Source organism: Hesperophylax consimilis, chromosome 18 (genome assembly GCF_061612785.1).
Source record: "Hesperophylax consimilis isolate HC1 chromosome 18, BYU_Hcon_1.0, whole genome shotgun sequence".
Lineage (NCBI taxonomy): Eukaryota > Metazoa > Arthropoda > Insecta > Trichoptera > Limnephilidae > Hesperophylax > Hesperophylax consimilis.
The window spans coordinates 11,463,720-11,470,663 of NC_142853.1; the positions used below are offsets into that span (position 1 = coordinate 11,463,720).

At 33.4% G+C, this 6,944-nt stretch overlaps 2 non-coding genes across 2 annotated transcripts; both read right to left on the reverse strand.

The window, feature by feature from the left end:
• Positions 1–3,266: 3,266 nt before the first annotated feature.
• LOC149415375 (5S ribosomal RNA) lies at positions 3,267–3,385 on the reverse strand. The gene has a single exon (XR_016303842.1). It is a non-coding gene; the product is annotated as a 5S ribosomal RNA (ribosomal RNA).
• Positions 3,386–3,707: 322 nt separating this feature from the next.
• Positions 3,708–3,826, reverse strand: LOC149415376 (5S ribosomal RNA). The gene has a single exon (XR_016303795.1). It is a non-coding gene; the product is annotated as a 5S ribosomal RNA (ribosomal RNA).
• Positions 3,827–6,944: the final 3,118 nt, after the last annotated feature.

Below are 6,944 nucleotides of genomic sequence, written 5' to 3' on the forward strand. Positions count from 1 at the left end.
CACGTAAAGTTTCCCCTGTAGTTGAATTGTTTAATTTTGACTAAGGGTCGTTAAAATACTGATAATAATACTGATGCAGAACATGTTTTTAAATGAACTGTATTAAAATAAATTTAATAATAATATTATTGAATATGTAAAAGAAAAATTTGAAATTAAAATTAAGTTCTAAAAATTTAACTTTATAACACTAAGGACGGGTTGTGTCGGAAAATTTGAACAATTCATCAAATTTCAACGTTCATTTTCAGGTTCTGTGAAAGATTTTTTCAAGTTCTGTTTTTATTTCAGTTCTGTCAAGCAACTAGCCTATAATAATATAATAACAGAATTTGAATAGGACTTTCACAGAACCCGTAAATGAACGTTGAAATTTGATGAATTGTTCAAATTCTCCGAAACAACCCGTCCTTAATAAAAAATCAAAGGTTTTCTAATTCTACGATGGATCCACGGGTTGACAGTAATTTATAAAATTATGTGCCAACCCTAGCTAATTCATAAAAAGGGTTGATTCAAGAAATATATATAAACATTGGATTGAAATGCGAAAAATATTTCGAAAATAAACTCTTCTTGGATTATAGACCCGGTGGACAATTGCACCCTTAAATCTTTTAAAATAATGAGCTTATTTCCGACATTAACTTCAGAAAACTGCACATCAGGGGTGCACCAAATTTTTTTATATTTCCTCTTACATTAAATTACTTTTAATCTTATTATTATAAATTGATTTAATCCTACATAAATTTAAAATTAGCAGAAGCTTTTATGTGTTCTTTTAAATTAATACAACATTATATCCATAAATTCTCAGTTTGTTTTCTGAAATTTTAAAATAGCAATATCTTCATATTGTTTTACAAAAAGTATAGTTACGGCTAATGTATTCCAGAACCGAAAAAACGTTCCGTCTTGCACTTGCAGATAATCTGGGCTGTGGTTTGGAGTGAGATAGTAATTTTTCTATGAACAACGTCATACTTCTTACCTATTAGATTGAAAATGTTTCAGAAACAATAACATAGTTCTTTCCTTTCAGATTAGAAGATAGATTTTTAGAAACAACGATTCTTACTTTTTCGATCGAAAATGTTTTAGAAACACCAACATAGTTCTTACTTTCAGTTTAAAATGCTTTAGAAACAACAATAAAGTTCTTACCTTTTCGATTGAAAATGTTTTAGAAACAGAAAAACGTACCTTTTAAATTGATAATGATTTAGAAGCAACAACCTAGTTCTTACATTTTGTTATCCTCGATCCATTTCGTATTACACTCTATCTTTATATTCAATTCTGCAACATTTGAAGATCAATGGAACATTGTAGTCATTTAATTCCATTGTTTAAATTATTTTCTTTTGATTGTTTAAATTGTTAACTTCCTTAACTTTTTTTTATTTCTTCACACAGGAAGCTCCCACGAAAATAATTTCACACAGAGCCTATGGGGATGCTAAATAGAGGGTTTTTTTAAGGAAAGGATGGAGAGGAAATTATGGGAAGGAAAAAGGTATTATGAAGTTAGTCCAGGAATGACGGATGTATGAATCTATATCTCTCGCTGTGGTGCAAGGCGATATGTCGGACAGTCCGGCTGGAGAGGTCTCTCAACCGGCCTTTTCGGATCTGGCCCGTCGAGCAGCTGGTGGGCACGCGCACTCGCCCCAATGACCTGAAAGAACCTCATCCCATGATCCAGGGCACCCCTGCTAAGTCACCAAATGAAGCAAACCACTGCCCTCTAGCAGTGGTGTCATTTATCCAATAACCCACCGGTCAGTGGCCGAGTGTTTGGGTCCCACCCCATCCATTTTCCGCTTACTGTGGTTGTAGTAGGAGATTTTCAAATATTGTGAGGTTATTCGTAACCCAGTAATGTTTGTCTTTCTTTAAAAAAAAAAATTATAATTTTTCTCGGGGGCAGCGGTACCTACCGATGTTTTCCTAATATTTTTTTAAAACCTTACGTGCATGTAGAATTGTAGAGTATAATAAAAGTATTTCATAATAAAAGCCCTTCTCCTCACTGGGGATTTATTTTAAAACTTATTACACAGAGAAAACTTACTGATATAAAATACTGTTAATTTGTTAAAAATCTAGTCAAATTATTCGTTTACCTGTGGAACTAAAAACTGGACTGCAGGCCTTTTAAGAAATGAATTGAAATACTTTCTAACAAAGTATCAGTTAAAATCGAATGTTTTATGAGGATGTCGGAACAAGTGTTCATAAAAATATTGAAATCGATATTGAAATTGACATACTGATATTGTCGCATTCCGTGATGATATTTATCACGAAAGATCAAATTTAATCGATATATTCTGAATGATTAATATTTTATCGGGAAACTGCCATGCTATCACTTTATTAACAGAATAATTTTTCTCCCTGTAAGTGTTTACAAAAATATAAAACTTTATAAATAATTTTATAAACCTCATTTGAAAACTTTGTACAGCTGGTTAGGGTTGAAAAGTAGTTTCATTGATCGTTTGTTCTTCCTTTGAACGCTCACAAAGTGTTTTAGATGGTACTTTAAATTTAAGACAAATGTATCATCTAAATACGGCCCTGATAAAAATATCTGTCAAAGATAAGTAACGCTTTCCGATGCCTACCGAGTGAAATAAACCAACTGAGAGCTTCCGCCGCCCGTTGCTAAATTAAAGGGTAAGAACTTTGGAATGTAGCTGTAGATTTTCCCCATAGCGACTAACGACTAGATAAACTCGACTATAATCATAATTATAACAATGAGACTTGCCATGTGCTTCAATTGACTTAGCTGGAATCATGAATGTATCTAGATAGAATCTTTTAGGACCTCTAATAATGGTTTGCAAAATAGTTTTTGAAGTGAAACTTCTTTACGCGCGTCATGCAATTTCGAGGAGTAAAACCAACTCATGACCGAAACGAAAATGCGGGACCGATTAAAGTTCATTTGATGTAGTAAAAGTTTTGAAGTAAAATATAAATGCTTCTTAGCTCATCTCGACAACTGGCGTTGGTGGTGTAATGGTCAGCATAGTTGCTTTCGAAGCAGTTGATCCGAGTTCGATTCTCGGCCATGGAATATTATTTTTTTGTTTTTAAGGAATTTTTTTTTTTTAATGGTTGACCATAATATCAATCCACTAAGTAATATTTTAGGCCTGTAGCATAATTGAAAAGTTAAAGAATGATATAAAATTTTTTATGATGTTAACGATAAAAAAATGAAAAAAAACATAAAATTAAAATAAAAAATGGGCCAACGGCACGCGGTGTTCCCAAGCGGTCACCCATCCAAGTACTGACCGCGCCCAATGTTGCTTAACTTCGGTGATCGGACGAGAACCGGTGTGTTCAAAATGGTATGGTCGTTGGCAAAAGTTAAACAATATTAATTTCTATTCTACCTGCCAATAAATATATGAAAATTAGTATAAAAAAGCCCTAATAATATTGAAAAAATTAGCAAGGTGTGTGCGAGGTTGATAAAAATAATCATTACATACGCGCTTGAAAAAGATCGTAATTACATTAATAAGTTTGTAGGAATTTTTTTTTTCAATGGTTGACCATAATATCAATCCACTAAGTAATATTTTAGGCCTGTAGCATACTTGAAAAGTTAAAGAATTTTATGATATTATTAATTATAGTAATGATAAAAAAATAAAAAAAACATGAAATTAAAATAAAAAATAGGCCAACGGCACGCGGTGTTCCCAAGCGGTCACCCATCCAAGTACTGACCGCGCCCAATGTTGCTTAACTTCGGTGATCGGACGAGAACCGGTGTGTTCAACATGGTATGGTCGTTGGCAAACGCTAAACAATATTAATTTCTACTCTACCTGCCAATAAATATATGAAAATTAGTATAAAAAAGCCCTAATAATACTGAAAACATTAGCAAGGTGTAAATATTATATACCTAGTTTAACTCACTCTCCTAACTCATCTTCGCTGTCTACAGGCAGAGCGCACGACTGTGGTCGTGAAGAACCGAGGTTCGATCCCCGCTTTAACTAATTTTTTTTTTCTTTTTTTATAACTTTTAATTTTTTTTATCACATGCTACTTATAAATATGTCAATAGACAGAAAAAAAGAGAGAATGAAATGAAAAGAGAGAGAGAGAAGAATACTAGAAGTTTCACTTCTGTCTTGCGTAGGCTTGACACACCCATTTTTTCTTGAAAAAACACCTCGTCTTTTTAGGCGACTAGACTTGGAACTAGACTTAATCCAGTCAAATTTCGCCTGGAGTCGCTAGATTACAGACGCTTTTTTATTTAAAAAAGTATATTGTATCTACCTATCTACCTTCGCTATTTTTCATGCAGACTGACTATAGGTAAGTAGTTAAATAGCTTTTATAATCCTATCGGCTTCGCAGTTCTAATTTTGAATCAAAATAAATTAATTTTATGTGCAAGTCATAAATAATTTCTAAATGTGATGAATATTTCTAGAGTCCCGGTCTATTGCGTAGTTTAATCAGACATCAGAGCTTCCTGTGAACATAAAATCTTTGAAAACATAAATAGAAGTTTTACGGCAAATATTTTTATCGCTTTGATCGTTAGTAATTTTTGTTTCTAGTACAGTACATACATTTCATTATACGTTAGGGAAAAGTACGTAATACGTTTGGGATAGTGAGCAACATGAATAAAAAAATATTTTACGTTCATATTATATAATAGATCTACTTTATAATTATAATAATAGATTTTCTAATAAAATATTATAACATTCAGAATATATAAGAACACAGTATTAACATTTATTTTATGGACACGACAGTATTTTAATTTATGAACACGTGTTCCGAAATCCTCATAACGCATTCGTGTTTTACTGATAGTTTGTTATGAAATCAGTCAATTCATTCGTCAAAGGCCCGTAGTCTTGCTTTTAACAGGAGATTGTATTATATTATTATATCTCATTATGAATTATGAATCTAAGTAAGAATCGTGGCTCCCTTATCAGGCACAAGAGCTCCTCTTTTCTGATAAGGTATACATGACCAATATTATGAACCTTATATTATATTTTGCAAAATATGTATGTATTAATGTAACCCATATGATGTATATTAAAATAATAAAAAAAAAAAAAAATTATAATAAGTTACCAATACATATTTTATATAGGTAAGTTGTCTCCGTGTATATATCAACACCACTGAGGAAATAAGACTGTAAATAAGGCCAATACAATCTTTTCGACTAAAACTGATCAAAAGATTTCATAAACGTCTTTGTTGAGCTAGTGATCAATTTCATTACCCTAGGCCAGGGGTCGGCTAAGGCCGCGGGTTCGAAACCCGCAAGTAAATTAAGCAAGTAAATTTTATTTGATTAATTTGTGTCATCGTAATTTATGAATTAAAAATAATGGTAACCGGATAAATCATCACAATGATAATTCATCACATCTTTAATATGTCATGGAAAGTGATGAAACAAAAACTTTATTAACTATGTAGGTTAGGAGAGGTTAGGTTAAAAAAAATTTTTTTCATCGTTTCTGATGACTTTATATCACTTTTTGAAAGTGTGTTGAATTGTCACTGTGTTGAGTTATCGTGGAACCAAAAATAATATATGTTATACATGCGGCACGTTCCAGAGTGGAAGATACTCTCACAGTCGCTTGGTTTAAGACCATCATTCAGAATTGAAACGCTGCTTGAAATGGCTTCTGCCGTGTTTGGTGAACACATCGAATGGCCAGATACTCCCCACCTTCCTCCTACTCATCTCCTTTCCCTTCCCACTGCCATTCAGCCTCACAACATACCCCAATTAGGGATGCCATAGTCCTACTGGCTCTGGACGGTTGAGAGCAGTTGGGACTCTTGTGCGGTATTTACATTTTAAAAAATAATAAAATAATTCATACATCAACTTCAATTTCACCTGGCCTAACTCAACTGGCCTTGTGAAACGGAGCCACCCAAAGAGATTTGACTCGAACAGCATTAGTGATGTCAACTCAGCTCTTTTGGAACAAAATTTTTCAGATATTCTAGATCTTTATTTAATACAGACTTCATTCACGTAAATTGATAATTTAGTTTAGAAATCTTTATTTTATCACAGAATTTCTCTATCCACCCCCTCCCTTCATATGGATCTCTGATACATTTATTATCCTGTTTCCTTGACAACTTGGCTCTTCTCACTTGAAAGTCTGCCAACCCCTGGTCTAGTCTTAAAGTAGAAAGCTAAAGGTCTAATGCAAATTGGCGACATCAGGTTTCATTCAAATAGATATAGTACTGAACACCGATTTTCAATTAGTAGGTACTTACATACTTGGATACGTTTAAATGTACTCGTATGTATTCCTACAATTTGGGAGGCGGGTATAGGTACCACCGCCCCGGGAACCATTCTTTGGATAACCAACACCTCTGCCATTGGTCACATCAAGTGGTTCGTTACGTTTGTTAACTTAGTAGGGGTGCCCGGGTTCATTCGGTTGAGAGAGACCTTTTTACCTTTCCAGGAAGACTTTCTCAACCGATCGTATTGAACCACAGTAGTGGGAGAGATGAATTTAAACGTCCGTCGCTCCTGGACACACTTACCCCTAGATTCCTACCCACCCCTCACATGTTTTTCTTTCCCAGATCTTCCTCTCCTTCCGCTCCTTTCTTTCCTTAAAAAAACCCTCTACACAGTATCCCCAAAGATGACATAAAATAATTTTCCTCACGGCCTCCTTGTGGAGCTGATGAAGAAAAAAAAATTGGTTAAATTAATAAACAGTGCTAACCGTGATTAAATAACTAAAATAGAGCGCCAGGATGATTTTTCATAAACCTTGCGCTAATTAAATTTTCCAAATTTTATTGTAATATCTAGTAGGTTTTTTAATAAACATATAATGGTTAAAAAATTAATTAAATGTGCTAAAAAATATTAC